Source organism: Alexandromys fortis, unplaced genomic scaffold, assembly GCF_014885135.2.
Source record: "Alexandromys fortis isolate MF-2015 unplaced genomic scaffold, M_Fortis_MF-2015_v1.1 scaffold_29, whole genome shotgun sequence".
In the NCBI taxonomy this organism is placed as follows: domain Eukaryota; kingdom Metazoa; phylum Chordata; class Mammalia; order Rodentia; family Cricetidae; genus Alexandromys; species Alexandromys fortis.
In genome coordinates, this window is record NW_026067891.1 from 13183851 (window position 1) to 13199847 (window position 15997).

Here is a 15997-nt window from a genome sequence, read left to right on the forward strand (position 1 = left end):
AGCCGGCAGGGGTCAGAGCCATCCTTGAGGCGGCGCTTTGCGTCCGACTCTTCCTAAGGCTCCGCGCCTCGCAAGTTCTGCCGCTCCTCCACGGAGGAAAGCGGGAGCGCGTCCTGAGGAGAGACTGGAGCCCTGTCCTCAACCCCGTGCGGCCCCTGAAGAGCGGGAAGCCGAGGCTCCTCCACCCCGTTGTGGCTTCGGGCGTCGCTTTCCCCCAGTTGGTGCTGTTCCCCGAAATAATGAGGAACCGCCAGGCCCAGGCGCGTGAAGCTGAGTGAGGAAGAAGAAGATGAGTCGGTCTCGAGGTAAGCCCTGGACTACCAATAAGTAGCGCAGTACTCCAGAATGTCTCCTTCCTGCTTCTCTCCCTTCCGCAGAGACCACTGAAAGACCCTACAGACGCCCCCTCAGGACCCGCAGCTAGCATGCTCCCGCGAGAACGTCCTGTTTGTTTGAAAGATTTTCAGGACCAGCAGCTAGCCGGCTCTCATGAGAACGTCCTGTTTGCTTAGGAAAACAGGATACCTGTAGTCGGCACATGAGCCAAACTTAGAATATTAGCAGTTCACAAAAGGAACAGTCGGGGCTGGAGAGATGGCTCAGTGGTTAAGAGCATCGCCTGCTCTTCCAAAGGTCCTGAGTTCAATTCCCAGCAACCACATGGTGGCTCACAACCATCTGTAATTAGGTCTGGTGCCCTCTTCTGGTTTGCAGACACACACACAGACAGAATATTGTATACATAATAAATAAATTAAAAAAAAAAGGAACAGTCGCCCCTATGAAAGACCCCAGCTTAGCTACTGTAAGCTACTGCAAGGCTTTGACAAAAAACAAATGTAAGTGCAGGGTGAGGTCAGGGCCCCTATCTACAAAACAGGATATCTGTGAAATAGGATGTCTGCAAAACAGGATATCTGTAAAATAAGAACAGGATATCTGTTGCCATACATCTGTGCTGGGAGAGGAAAAACCATTTATGCCCCTCGCCTCATTCCAACTGACCAATAACCACGCTTCTGCTTCTGTAAACCTGCTTTTGCCGCCCTCTTTCCTATAAAAAGACCTTCTCCCAGTCTGCGGGTGCACAAGTCCTCCGAAAGACTTTGCCGCCCGCAGGTACCTGTGTTTGCCTAATAAACCTCTTGCTGATTGCATCCAGTGGTCTTGGAGTGTCTGCCTGGGTCCCGGGGTCTTCACCGGAGTAAAGGTCCTCTCCGAGGGTCTTTCACCACCACCTCCTAGAAGCTTCCAGGACTGTTAGACGCATACTCCATTTATTTCCTCTTTACGAGTAGATACAATTTACATTTTCTTTTTAAATTAGGAGTAGTTGCCGAGTGTACCTATTGTGCTGCCTTATAACAACGATGTTGTTCTCAGTATTGGAAGCTCTGAGTGGTACCATTAGTTTTTATTTTGTTTTGTTTGATTGTTTGTTTGTTTGTTTGTTTTGAGACAGGGTTCTGAATATCCTAGAACTCTTCTCTGTAGACCAGACTGGCCTCGAACTCAGAGATCCTCCTGCTTCAGCCTCCCCAGTGCTGAAGTTAAAGGCGTACGCCAACACGCTCCATTTATTTTATTTTACTTTTGGTCAAGAGCTTGCTATTTATTTAGCTCAGGTTGTCCTGAAACTTGACTCAATCCTCCTCCCCTGCGTCCCAGAGGCTGGGATTACATGGGTGAGTGAGCCCCCCCCCCCCCGCCCCGCCCCCCACCAGCACAGCTCCATAGTTTGTTTAGGAGCTATGGGCTAACTGTTGAGGATAGTGTGTGAAATTTTTAGAGAGCTGAAGAAATAAAGTAGAATGTTGTCCGTCGCCTTTTGTTTCCAAAAGCGGCCCTTCTCTGAAGGAATAACGCCCTCCTGCTGGTGTCCAATAAGGATCTTGACTTAAGTCAACCCCTACTAAACATTTTGGAAAAAGTCATTGGCTTCTCCTCGTCTGTTTTAGAATCTATTATAAGATGAACTTTTAGCATATTGCAGTGAATTGTTACATTGGGCTTGAGATATCCAGGCTTCTTTACATACCAACACACTCCAAAGAGCATCCATTGTTTGAGAACTAGACTTTTTTTAAAAAAGATTTATTTTTATTTTATGTGTACGGGTGTTTTGCTTGCGTGTATGTCTGTGCACCACATGTGTGCAGTGCTGGTGGAGGCCAGAAAAGGGTGTTGAATCCTTCTAGAACTGGAATTACAGTTGGCTGTAAACCACCATGTCAGTGCTGGGAAACAAACGCAGAACGCAGGTCTGGAAGAGCAGCCAATGCTCTTAGCTGCTGAGCCATCTCTCCAGCCCCAAGCACCAGACTTTTGGGCTAAGAAAATGGCATGAATTCAGATGATAGATCCTGGAGGTGTTTGGAAACAGCAAGTGACTAAAGCCAGAGAACTGCAAAATGGAGGGCTGGGATACAGGCTTTAAAAACTGACAAAGTAGCTAGTTGTTAACCTGTGGTCACACTTGAGAGAAATCATAAGAATACTAATGCTAATAATGTGCTAGGCCCAGAACCTCTCTCCTGCTGCCTGCAGATTTGGATGTAGACTTCTCAGCTACTTCTCCAGCACCATGTCTGCCTGCATGCCGCCATGCTCCCGCTATGCTGACCGTGGACTAACCCTCTGAACTGTAAGCCAGCCCCAGTTAGATGTTGTGGTCATGGTGTGCCTTTACTAAGGAACATTAGTAAGACATTGCACATTGACTAAGATAGTTTCATACTTTTCAGTTTGATACAAGCTGGAATCATTTGGGAAGAAGAAACCTGAATTGAGAAAATACCTCCAATCAAATCAGCCTGTAGGAAAGGCATTTTCTTGATTAATGATGTAGGTAGACTTAACCCACTATGGGCTGTACCACCCTTGGGCTGATGGTTCTAGGTTGTATAAGAAGGCAAGAGGAACAAGCCAATAAGCAGTGTTTCTCCATGGTTTCTGCTCCAGTTCTTGCCCTGATTTACCTCAGTGATGGAGAGGTAAATTAAACCTGAGAGGTGTAATATGAAATTAACTCTGCCCCAATTATTTTTGGTCAGTGTTTTATCATAGCAATAGAAAATAAAGGCAGATATCTTCCTCAGTTGCTTCTCTACCTTATTTTTGAGACAATCTAACTAACCCGGAGTTTGCTGGCCCTGGGGATCTACCTTCTCAGTTCCTCAGCTCTAGAGTTACAGACAAGCACTGCCATACCTGGCTTCTTTACATGGGTACTAAGATCCAAACACAAATAAAGCAAACATTGTAACCACTGAGTCATGTTGGTAGCATTTATTGAAGTAGATTTTCTTTTTGGGGGCGTGGAGATATTCTTTTTTATTATTATTATGTATACATTGTTCTGCCTGTATTTCTGCCTGCAACCAGAAGAGGGCACAAGACCTCATTACAGATGGTTGTAAATCCCCATGTGTTGCTGGGAATTGAACTCAGGACCTCTGGAAGAACAGTCAATGTTCTTAACCTCTGAGCCATCTCTCCAGTCCGACAGTCTCTTTTATAATAGCCTTGGCTGCCCTGGAACACACTCTGTAGACCAAGCTGGATTCACAGAGATCATCTTGCCTCTTCCTCCTGGGTGCTGAGTGCATTCACCACCATGCTCAGAGCAAGCGTTTTTTTAAGGTGGTGACCTCATCTTTAAATCAATAGGACTGAATTGCACCTCCCCTTGGTAATTTACAACTTGGGACAAAGTAAGGTGAACAAAGTGTTTGGTCAAGGTCACTATTGCCTTGATGAAACACCATGACCAAAGCAACTTGGGGAGAAAAGGGTTTATTTGACCTATACTTCCATGTCACTGTCAGGACAGGAACTCAAACAGGACAGAAACCTGGAGACAGGCATTGGTGCAGAGGCCATGGAGGAGTAAGAACCTTAGTAAAATGTCTGGATTCTCTGTTCTAGTCCCTGCAGAGGAGGAAGATGGCTCCTCACCTTACACTCCACACATCCAGATAGTCCAGGGCCTGACTGTCTGAAGGGTACTCTATGCCTGCAGTCCCAAGAGTTTATCCTGATTTTCCCTCACCTCCATCTAACTGATTCTCAACCTCTGCACACTCAAAATGGGTGGGATTGCGCTCCACCTCAGTCGAGCCAGACCCTAGCTGTACTCTGTTTCAGAGAGGCACCCCCTAAAGGGCCCCAACCCCTGTCAGAGGAAGGGACAGGAAATGGGCAGAGGCCTAGGCATTTTGTATAGTCTTTGTTCCTTTCAGCCAGTGATCTGTATAACTGAAAGACCCAAAATTCTCTCTTTTCTGAGAACCTTAGCCCCTTATCAACCTGTTGGAAACTTTACCAGTCGGCCTGCCTGGGTTGGTTATAAGCAGGTTTAGGTATCCTGTTTTATTACTGAGGCCAGGAAGGCTGCAGTGGGTTTATTGGAAAAAAGAGCAGAGTGAATATTGCCCTCAACCTTAACAAACTGGAATCCCAGCACTGATCAAGGTAGCAGGGCTCTCCACCTATCGCCAGGCCCTGCTGACCAGAATAAGAGTAGTGGATAGAAAGCCATTTAATATCTCAGAGGTATCTGAAATAATTTGAGGAATCCTGCTGGGCTGCTGGGGCATCTCCAAGAGGCCTACCAGGATCTGGACAGCCCAGAAAACCAGGGATTACTAACATTTCTTTACTTACCCAGTCAGCCCCAAACATTTGAAGAAGTTAGAAAGGCTGAAGGAATGAATAGGTCACAGCTGTTATAAATAACTCAGAAGACTTAACAGCAGAGATCCAGATGAGATGGACATAAGACTGGCCAGGATAATGATAACCAACTTCAGAGAAGGGCCTGACGGTTGCCCTCAGGCAACCAAATCAGACCTGAGCCATGATGAAGAAGAACCAGTGTGCATATTGTAGAGAAAAAGGACACTGGAAAAACAAGTGCCCCAAAGTTCATAGACATGAAAAAGAGGGCTGATCTTCAGTCTAATTGGATCAAATTGATAGGGCTAAGGCACCATACCAGTGAGCCCCCAAGAACCCATGGTTATAGGAAAATAGAGGGCAAAATTCTTGTTTCTGGTAAGCATGAATACAGCCCATTCAGTGCTGACCCGGCCCCTAAACCCCATCACTGAGCAGAGAATCACCATCCACAGGAACCAGTGTCTACTTCTGGACCACCAGCCAAGAAGTGAACCTTGGACAAGGTACTGTGATTCATTCTTTTCTTGTTATACCAGATTTCCATATCCCCTGATTCGTAGAGGTTTGTTGAGAAAACTTAATGCCACCATTATCTTGTTCAATGAGAATAAAGCCATTCTGGACCTGGCAAGTCCATACTCAGCAATTCTGGTAAACTGCCCTTTTTCAGAAGACTATAAAATGACAAACAAAAATGAGTATTGAAAAACTAAGAGCTGGGCCAGGCGGTGGTGGCGCACGCCTTTAATCCCAGAACTCGGGGAGGCAGAGGCAGGCGGATCTCTGTGAGTTTGAAACCAGCCTGGTCTACAAGAGCTAGTTCCAGGACAGGCTCCAAAACCACAGAGAAACCCTGTCTCGAAAAACCAAAAAGAAAAAAAGAAAAACTAAGAGCTGATGAATCGTGCCTAACAAAATTATGTTAAGTTTTCTGTATGGGTAGAGACCAATTTCCCTGCACTGGTCTCACAATAGTTGTTCAACTCCTGAACTCAGCTTTGCCTGTACAGGTTAGATACCCAGTCGCGAAGGAAGCCAAAAAAGAGTAGAAACTGTTTACCCTCAAGTGCCCAATCCTTATACTTTACTCAGCCTATTAGCTGCAGGAAAAACTGTATACACTGTCTTAGACCTAAAGGATGCCTTTTTCTCTCTGAGTCTGGATCCATGTTTGCTTTTGAATGGGCACATCCCAAGTCAGGGTTCAGTGACCTATTGAACTGGTCTCAACTTCTGCAGGGGTTTCAGAACTACCCCATTCTAAAGTTGTGGTGGAGCACACCTTTAATCCCAGCACTATGGAGGCAGAGGCAGGTAGAGTTCTGTGAGGCTAGCCTGGTCTACAGAGATAGTTCCAGGATAGCTAGGGCTCTTATAAAAAGAAACCCTGTCTCAAAACAAAACAAAAAAAAAAAAAACAGCAAAAAACTCTTCCCCACTCTGATGAGGCTCTTAGTGCAGACCTCCTTGAGTATCACCAAGAGCACCTGGAAATCACCGTCTTGCAATGTATGAAGGATCTCGTTGTTGCACACACCCTGAAAGAGTGCTGGCAAACTACTGTGGAGAAACACTCCAGCAGCCGGGCTACTAGGTATCTGACAAAAAAGGCCCAATTATGCTTCAATAAGGTAACTTAATCTGGGACATAGCATGGAAGGAGGCAGCAGGATCCTGTCCTCAGGCAGGATGCAAGCTATCGTGAATATTCATGAACAACAGGATAAAAATTCCTGCTTACAGACTATGGGTACCTAACTTTGCAGAAATAGCAAAACCATAATACTTGAGCCTAGGAGGAAATGGCCCTATGAGCTGGGAGGGCAAGGAAAAGGAGACTCCAGTGCTCAGGTTACCTGACATTGTTAAACCTTTCCACTTGTTTGTGGATGAATAAAATTGGTTGGTGAAAGGCATACTGACTCAAACTTGGGGACTGTGGCACCTGGCGGTGGTGGTGCACACCTTTAATCCCAGCACTCGGGAGGCAGAGGCAGGCGGATCTCTGTGAGTTCGAGACCAGCCTGGTCTACAAGAGCTAGTTCCAGGACAGGCTCCAAAGCTACAGAGAAACCCTGTCTTGAAAAAACAAAACAAACAAAAAACCAAAAAGGCCTGTGGCTTTTTTGTCTAAACACCTAGCCCCAGTTGCAGCAGGATGACCAGTTTGCATCCAGGCTATTGCTGCCACTGCATTACTGATGAAAGAAGCTGATAAATGGACCACGAGGAAGGAGTTGGTTGTCACTGCGCCACTGAAATGCTCCTTTGGGGAGCCTCTGAGTGCTAGATGTCAAACATGCTTACCCATTATTGGGCTCTCGTTTTTGATGCATCCAGGATCAGATTCTCAACTTCTGCAGTGTTGAGCCCAGCATCTCTTCTGCCTAACCCCAAAGAATAGCTAGTCCACGACCATGTCTAAGTTATTGACCATCTGCAGTGTGGACGACTGGACCTGTGAGACCAGCCTCTCAGAAAGGCAGACGCAACCCTGTTCACCAATGAAAGCAGCTGTGTGAGGATGGGCCGAGGTGTGCAGGTACAGCTCTAGCGACACTCATTGAGGTAACCTGGGCTCAATCTCTTCCTCAAGAAGTATCAGCCCAAAAGGCAGAACTAATAGCCTTGATTCAGGCACTAAGGTGGGGAAATAGTCAGCCATCAACATCTATACTGGTAGCTGTATGCCTTTGCCATTCCACATATCCACGATGCCTTGTACCAGGAACGAGGCGTGCTAACCCTGAGGGAAGGGAGATCAAAACCAAAGAGGAGGAGGTTGTAGCTCTCCTAGCAGCTGTTTGGCTGCCAGAAAAGCTTGCTGTTGTCCATTGTCCAGGACACCAGAGAGGGGACTCAGTGGAAGGATGAGTCAACAGATTTGCTGATGCCGCAAAAGGAGTTATCACAGAGCCAATGGGCCACTGCAAATATTAGGCCCTCTCTCAATATTCACCCTCCTGCCTGAGCCACACCTGCTAGAATGTCCTATGTATACTAGCAAGGAAGAAAACTGGACCAGACAACAAGAGTCCTCTGAGAGAGTGGGTTCTTCCTGCCAGAAGCCCTGTGGCCACCCTTTCTCACAAATTCATCAAAACACACCTGGGATCGACCAGATTAAAAATTAATCAGGGATAGGTACTTTCTATACCACGTGGATGAAAGGGTTGAACAAATCGCCTGCCACTGCTGTCTGCGCCCAGGTGATTGTGACAAAAGGAAAACCAGCACCTGTACCTATGGTGGGTGCTTGCAAAAGGAGACTTAACCTAGTAAACATTGGGACTTAGACTTTACTGAATTTGCTCTGATGAGGTTTGCCTACTGGTATTTGCTAGTTTTTTTTTTTGTTTTTGTTTTTTTTTTTTTTAAGATGTATTTATTTAGTGTGTATACAGTGTTCTGCATGTGTCCCTGCAGGCCAGAAGATGGCACCAGATTGCAATCCAGTTGTTTGTGAGCCACCATGTGGTTGCTGAGAATTGAACTATTGAACTCAGGACCTCTGAAAGAAGCAGTCAGTGCTCTTAACTTCAATCCTGGTATTTGCTAGTTTTTATAAATACTTTTTCAGGATGGGTAAGAAGCCTTTCCCACCAGCTCAGAAACAGCTAATATAGTTTTTAATGGACATTATTTCCTGATTTGGCCTTCCCTCCTTTTTAGGGTCTGATAAAGGCATGGCCTGCATGGCCAAAATGTCTCAACAAGTAGTTGAATACATGAAAATATACCGTGCCTGTAGTTCACAGAGTTTAGGACAGGTAGAAAGAAATAACTATTTACAAAACCATTTATTAAATTGTGGACAGAATCTCTCCTTACTGTTCTTTTTAGGATCAGGTGCTCCCCTATCAGGACAAGTGAAATGTTTGGCCGACCACTTCCACTTATTCTATCATGAGAAGGCCACAGATTATTGAACTGTCTAATGGTTCCTTCAAGTCCTTACAGGCACCACAGCAGACAACCAGAGCCATCTGTCACCCACCGCCTGCGCCACCCTTGACTGGGGACTTGGTGTGCGTCCACCACTTACCCAACCAGACTCCGGAACCTTCCTGGAAGGAACTGTATCCTGTGATCCAAAGGCCATCAAGGTAGTGGGACTGCAGTTTGGATCCACCAATCCCATGTAAAGGTGGACACAACCAGCCAGGGGAAGGTGACGAATGGAGGGTAATGCAAACTTCCCATTGCCCTCTAAAGGTGTAGCTGACCTGCATCTGACACTAATTTTGGGAATCTTGGTAGGTAACTCCTATATTTGGCCAACTAAAAGTGTTGAAGTCTGGGATTGGGAACTGTCTTGAATTGCAGATAAGAAAATAATAGGCATTTTCTGGAATGCCACCTCCCAACCTGTGTTTAGATTCAACCTGTGTGATTTCTTTGATAACAGTGAACTCATGGCTGAATGGGAAAGTTACAGTCCAATTCACCCAGGGTGTGGGACCAAAATGCGGGAAATATCCTTCTGGTCTTCACCGTTTTATGCGTGCCCAGCCGATGGGCCTACACATTGTCATAAATGTAAAAGAGATTATCATTGCTCCACCCCAGGCTGTGAGACTGAGTCTGACCAGGGTGGACATAAAGACCCATTCATCTCCATTCAACGAGTGCATCTTTCTCGGGATTGTAAACCTGGGACCTGCGACCCCTTCACTTTAAAGATCATGGCCTGGAATGAATTGAGCTCCAAATACTGGCTTGCAGGTCGGACCTGGGGATTTGTGCTTAAATTTAAGAATTATGGAAACAGTCCCGGTGTAGAATTCACTATTCAGAAATGGGTACCATCCTACCTAGCCAATCCTGTAGGTCTTAAAATGAACTGGCAGCCTCAACCAGGGATTAGGGTACCTCATTTCTCTGTCCCCCTTCTCAGGCCACTCCACCCACAGTCACAATCAAGAAGCTGCAGTAATAGAGTCAGCCTCAACCCTACTGCAGTACAGACTTCTATCTCCTGATGACGTCCCTGAGCTCAAGACCTTGAAGTTACTGCATAATTGGACAAATTATACACACTCTAGCCTGGGAAGAGATTGTTAGCTTTGTCTAGGTCCCAGGCCTCCCTATTATAAGGGCTATAGGTCAATCTCTCTATTAACTACTACCCCACCATAAAACTTTTGCCTGCTTATGAAAGACATTTCCATTCTGAGGCTCATTAGGGCCTTGTTAGAAAAAAAGAGAGTATCAGTCGCAGGTGTAGTTAACCCCTCCTCATGAAGCAAGAGTCACAGGTCAGTAGCATCAGCCCTAGATACTGAAGACCAGAGTTTTCAAACACTAAGGAATAAAGTAGACCAAGACATAGACAGCATGGAAAACAAGGAGTTTCCCAGCAGAAATGGTTTTACAGAACCATCGAGGGCTGGATTTGTTACTCTTGAAGGAAAGTCGTTTCTGTGCTGTCGTAAGTAAAAACTGCTCTGTGTCAGTAACTCAGGAGTTACATTGAAAACATTAGATATGATTCAGAAAAACTTAGATTCTAGGGCAAAGGAGGGAACTGAGGCTTCTAATTGGTTTAGTCTCTTTTCTCTTGGTCCCTATGACCCTTTAATGGTCATAGCTGGGCCTCTGCTTCATACTGCTCCTTCGCATCACAGTTGGCCTTGCACTGACATTAAAGGCAGAATCAAGTCTGTTGCTAAAATATGAGCCCTACAGGCTCGTATTTCAACATGTACTTCAACATGAATCGATTTGACTTATATGAACTAGAACCAGTAGGGAATGTGATGGCTAAGGTGCCCATTTTCGTAGCTTTTCCCTCTAACTTAAGTTCCTGGTTTTTTGTGCCCTTTTCAGAATGGTATAACTTGTGAAATGGTATAATTAGCTGCTTGCTCTGGCTTTTGTAACTCACTGACGTATGTAAGGGGAGTGAAGAAGTTTCTCACAGAGCTGCAAATTCACAGAAAAATTAAGTCATTTTGGGTTTGCCTTTTAAAAACCCTCCTTTCACCGGGCAGTGGTAGCACACGCCTTTAATCCCAGCACTTGGGAGGCAGAGGCAGGCGATCTCTGTGAGTTCCAGGCCAGCCTGGGCTATAAGAGCTAGTTCCAGGATAGGCTCCAAAGCTACAGAGAAACCCTGTCTTGAAAAAAAGAATACTTTGCTGAATTTTTCAGAAAAGCAGGCCGATTTACAAGTTACATAACTGCAACCTAGTAAGCTCATCCTTGGGAACAGGCACCAGGGTCAGCAGAGTAATTCCTATGAGGCAAGAAGGAAATCCAGCTCAACACGACTCAATTGCCAGTATTGTTTCAAACTTCTAGAGACTGACACCATTCAATTTATGTTAGGTATATTTATTAATACAGTTCAATCTGGAAAAAAATAGTCAGTTGTACATAGTTTTCTAAAACCACAGCTGTTCATTACAACAAAAAGAACAAATGAATTTTATTGGTTGGATGGAAAAGCTTACATTCTGTGTGAGTTGACATTGATTGAACACATGGGAAAAACCCATAATCTTTGAATCCTGATTGGTGGAAAAATTGTGGATTTTGTGTTTAAATACATGCTGAACTGAAGGTTCAGGGACATAGTCAGCTCCTGAGTCAGTATTGTCCCTGACTGGTCAGTTTCTATCGTGTGCCCAGTAATCAGCATTGCTGTGCAGAACTTCTTGTCTCTGCTCTGGTTGATCTGAGCCTCAGACCCACAACCACCACTACCTCGGGTCCTCCTTGTGGGAGCTTGGTATGGTCTGGCCACCTCTGTTCCCGCACAGCCTTCTGGGTGAAAATCAGGTTACATATCTTTTCTTTTGAGAAGTCAACGTTGCATATTTAACATTCCTAGTGTTCCTTGTGCTCTCTATGAGTACAGTGACCATTGTGCTTTCAGTGATTTTATAATGGAGATAAAGGAGATGGAGTGTGACCTAGTTTTCTGGCATTACTTCCCTGCATTTCCCAAAGGAAATTTTATTTGTAGCTAGAATGGAAGAAAATCCTAAGTGGAAAACAAAATTAAATCTCCCTTAAAGAGCAGATTCTAGGAATTGTGGAATAGTCATAAAATAGATTATTACTGAGTGATAAAAAAGAAATATTTTTATTTTATGTGAGTTGTTTTATTTGAGACAGGGTTTCTGTAGTTCTGGCTGGTCTGAAACTTGATGTGCAGATCTGGCAGGCCTTAAACTCACAAAGATTTGCCTACAATGTGTTGGTTGGGGCTGACAGCGTTTGCCACCATCAGTGTTGTAAAAGATGATGGACAAAGGCAGATTTTGTGTTCATGTCCCATGGTCCCATCTGTCTGGCATTCAACAGTGATTACTTTGGCAGGAGACTAGTTAAAAAGGGACAGAGGGACCTTCCTAGGGACAGTGGAAATGTTTTGTATGTGTTGATGTATTCGCTAGTATTGATGTGTATACTTAAAAAATTCATTGTAAGCCCAATTTGTACATTTTTACAGTATATAAATTTTAGCTTTAAAAATCTTCTCCTTTGCTGGGTGGTGGTGGCGCACGCCTTTAATCCCAGCACTCGGGAGGCAGAGGCAGGTGGCTCTCTGAGAGACTAGCCTGGTCTACAGAGCTAGTTCCAGGATAGGCTCCAAAGCTACAGAGAAACCCTGTCTCGAAAAACAGAAAAAAAAAAAAAATCCTCTCGTTCATTTCTACCTACAAGATGTGCTGGAGTAAAGGTGGCACAGAAATTGTGGGAGTGGACAACCAGTGTTCAGCCAGAGACCTCTGCCCTGAAAGGGAGCCCATCCCTGACACTACCTGGAGCACTAGGACTCAGAGGATGGATAGCCCAGAAACCTAGGATGGAACCAAACATGACAGGAAAGAGAAATGTCACTGTAATGATACCTAATGATATTTTACTATACTCTTAGATTGGTGCTTAGCCCAATAGACATCAGAGAGACTTTGTCTAGCAACTGATGGAAACAGATGCAGAGACCCATCGCTGAACATTAATCAGAGTTTGGGGAATCCTGTTGAAGATGGGGAGGAAGGATTGTAGGAGCCAGAGGGTAAAGGACATCACAAGAGAACCCACAGACTCAACTAACCTGGGCTCATAGCTACAGTGCCTGAACCAACACCTATGGAGCCTACATGAGTCTGACCTAGGCCCTCTGCACATGTTACAGTTGTGTAGCTGGGTGTTCTTCTGGGCCTCCTAATATGGGAGAAGGGGCTGTCTCAGACTCTTTTGCCAGCTTTTGGGACAGTTTCCCTCCTACTGTGATGCCCTGTCCAGCCTTAGTATGATATGCCATGTTTGGTTGATTCTCGTGCGACACCTACCCTTTCTAAATATGGAGGAGGAGTGGATGGCAGGGCAGAGCAAAGGTGGGGTGAGAAACTAGGAAGAGAGGAGGGAGGGGAAACAGCAGTCGTGTGTAAATATTAATAATAAATCATTTTTAAAAATCCTCTCCTTTATCCATAGTTGTGTTGCTTACCTGTCTCCCATTTTGGGGTCTGATTGTGTATATGTTTGCATATGTATGTAGAGGTCAAAGATGTCTGGACTCATTCTTGATCATTCTTCCGACCTTTCTCGTTGATGCAGCTCTCATCACACATCAGGTGGATACTATTTGAATATTAGATTCGCACATAGAAAAAGAAAAAGACAAGGGGCTGGAGAGCTTGCTCGGCAGTTAAGAGCCTGTCTATTCTTTCAGAGGGTCTGAAGTTCAGATCCCCCATCTGGCAGCTGACCTCCATGGACACCTAACTCTCCATATACATGCTTTAAAAATTTTTTTTTTAAAAAAATGTTGGGGCTGGAGAGATGACTCAGTGGTTAAGAGCACTGCCTGCTCTTCCATAGGTCCTAAGTTGATTTCCCAGAAACCACATGATGGCTCACCATGGAATGAGATCTGGTGCCCTCTTCTGCCCTCTTGGCACACATGCAGGCAGAACACTATATATAATAAATAAACCTTGTTTAAAGAAAAAAAAAAAAACCCGGGCTGGAGAGATGGCTCAGAGGTTAAGAGCATTGCCTGCTCTTCCAAAGGTCCTGAGTTCAATTCCCAGCAACCACATGGTGGCTCACAACCATCTGTAATGAGGTCTGGTGCCCTCTTCTGGCCTGCAGGCATACACACAGACAGAATATTGTATATATAATAAATAAATAAATAAATTTAAAAAAAAAGAAAAAAAAACCCGTGTATTCTTACTGAGTTAAATAGAGTGACATGTTTAGCTTGGTGTAGTGGCACACACTTAATCCCAGTACTTGGGACACAGATGCAGGTGGATCTCTGTGAGTTAGAGGCCACCTGGTCTACAAGAGCTACAGAGAAGCCCTGTCTTGAAAAAAACCAAAAAATTAAAAATAAATAAATCATCACCACCTGCCCCCAAAACCCAATCTTATGAAGGTTTTTTTCCTTTTTTTTTTTTTTGAGATACGGTTTCTTTGCGTAGCCTTGGATGTCCTAGGACTCACAGAGCTCTGCCTGCCTCTGCCTCCCAAGTGCTGGGGTTAAAGGCGTGCGCCACCACCGCCCATCTGGGGTTCTTAATTGAGGTTTCCTCTCAGATGACTTTAGCTTGTGTCAAGTTGACATAAAAGTAGCCAGCATAGTTGCTCGGGCAGTATCTTTTTTTTTTTTTTTAAAGTGTCATGGTTCATGCCTTTAATTTTTTTAAAAGATTTTTTATTATCTATAGTGTTCTGATATGTATTCCTGCACGCCAGAAGAGGGCACCAGATCTCATTATAGATGGTTGTGAGCCACCATGTGGTTGCTGGGAATTGAATTCAGGACCTCTGAGTCATCATCTCTCTAGCCCCAAGTAGCTTGATGTCTTTGCTGTACAGGGTTAACCCGGGATGGAATGAAAGGTACTTGAGGTCCACCGGGGGCTAGCCCCTGGAGAGAGGTGGGGGTCGACTTCACTGAGATGAAGTGTCTTCATGCAGGATAGAACATCTACTGGTGTTCACAGACATCTTTTCAGAATGGGTGAAAGCTTTGCTTCTGCTTGGTCAGAAGCTGCTCTGACGGTGGTAGTCAGGAGGCTTACACAAGCTTATTCCTAGATTCAGGCTGCCTCTGCCATTGGCTCATTAATGGGCCTGCTTTTGTCTTGTTCATAATTTGTATGGTCAGTAAGATCTTAAACATAACTTGGAAGCTTCACTTTGTCTACCAGCCCCCCGAGCTCTGGATGGGTTGAATGCATGAATAGGACTATGAAGTCACTGTAAATAGGAATGGCTCCTGTAAACTCATGTGTTTGAGTGCTTGGCCCATAGGGAGTGGCACAATTAGGAGGTGTGGCCTTGTTGGAGGAAGTGTCACTGTGGGAGCGTGCTTTGAGGTCTCATATGCTCAAGCTATGCCCAGTGTGGGACATAGTCTGTCCCTGCTGCCTGAAGATGAAGATGTAGAACCCTCAGCTACTTCTCCAGCTCCATATCTGCCTACAACACTGCCATGACGCACCATGATGGTAAGGAACTAAACCTCTGTAAGCCAGCTCTAATGAAAAGTTTCCGTGGTCATGGTGTCTCTTCACAGCTGACAGTCATCTTCTCCAAATTGATCCTGGAAACCTAGGAAAACTGACCCAATATCCTGTCCCTGGCTTTCCTCAGGACAAGATGTCTTTCTCTCACAGGGAGGATTTACCCCATAAAAGATTATGTTTGGGAGGTCATCTCTTTTGTTTCCCAATTTGAGGGACCCCATTATTGAGGGAATTGCTAAGCGGTCTCTTCTGGTTCAGGCTGCAGCACACTCAATCTTTGAGACATGCTTCCAGCTCCCTTCTCTGTACCGTGCCATTCACTTCGGGTATACATTACAAAGTTCCTGTATGGAAAGGACCTTCTACTGCTGAATTCACTACTCTTGTGTTAATCCAAAGATAGGCTGCCATGCCAGAAACAAGGCCCCTAAGTCTAAGACTCTCCAACAAGTAGGATGTTTATATGCAACTTTTATTTTTATTTTTTTTCAAGACAGGGTTTCTCTGTGGTTTTGGAGCCTGTCCTGGAACTAGCTCTTGTAGACCAGGCTGGTCTCGAACTCACAGAGATCCGCCTGCCTCTGCCTCCCAAGTGCTGGGATTAAAGGCGTGCGCCACCACCACCCGGCCTATATGCAACTTCATATTCCTTCCCTCTGTCCAAGCCCCTCTCTTCTTCCTGAGATAAGACCATCTGCATGAATATATGGGTCCAGTCACTTGGTGAAACTAAAAATTGACACCATGAAGATTTTAAACCTCTTTACTGTCACAGGAATTTCCCTTTTGGCAGGACACCTGCTCATGTCCTGTAGGACTGT

General features: G+C 45.0%; 1 long non-coding RNA gene across 1 annotated transcript; it reads left to right on the plus strand.

The window, feature by feature from the left end:
* Window positions 1–91: 91 nt before the first annotated feature.
* LOC126498041 (uncharacterized) lies at window positions 92–13114 on the plus strand. The gene is made up of 2 exons (XR_007590754.1): window positions 92–2644; window positions 2726–13114. It is a non-coding gene; the product is annotated as an uncharacterized lncRNA (long non-coding RNA).
* The last annotated feature ends 2883 nt before the right edge of the window (window positions 13115–15997 follow it).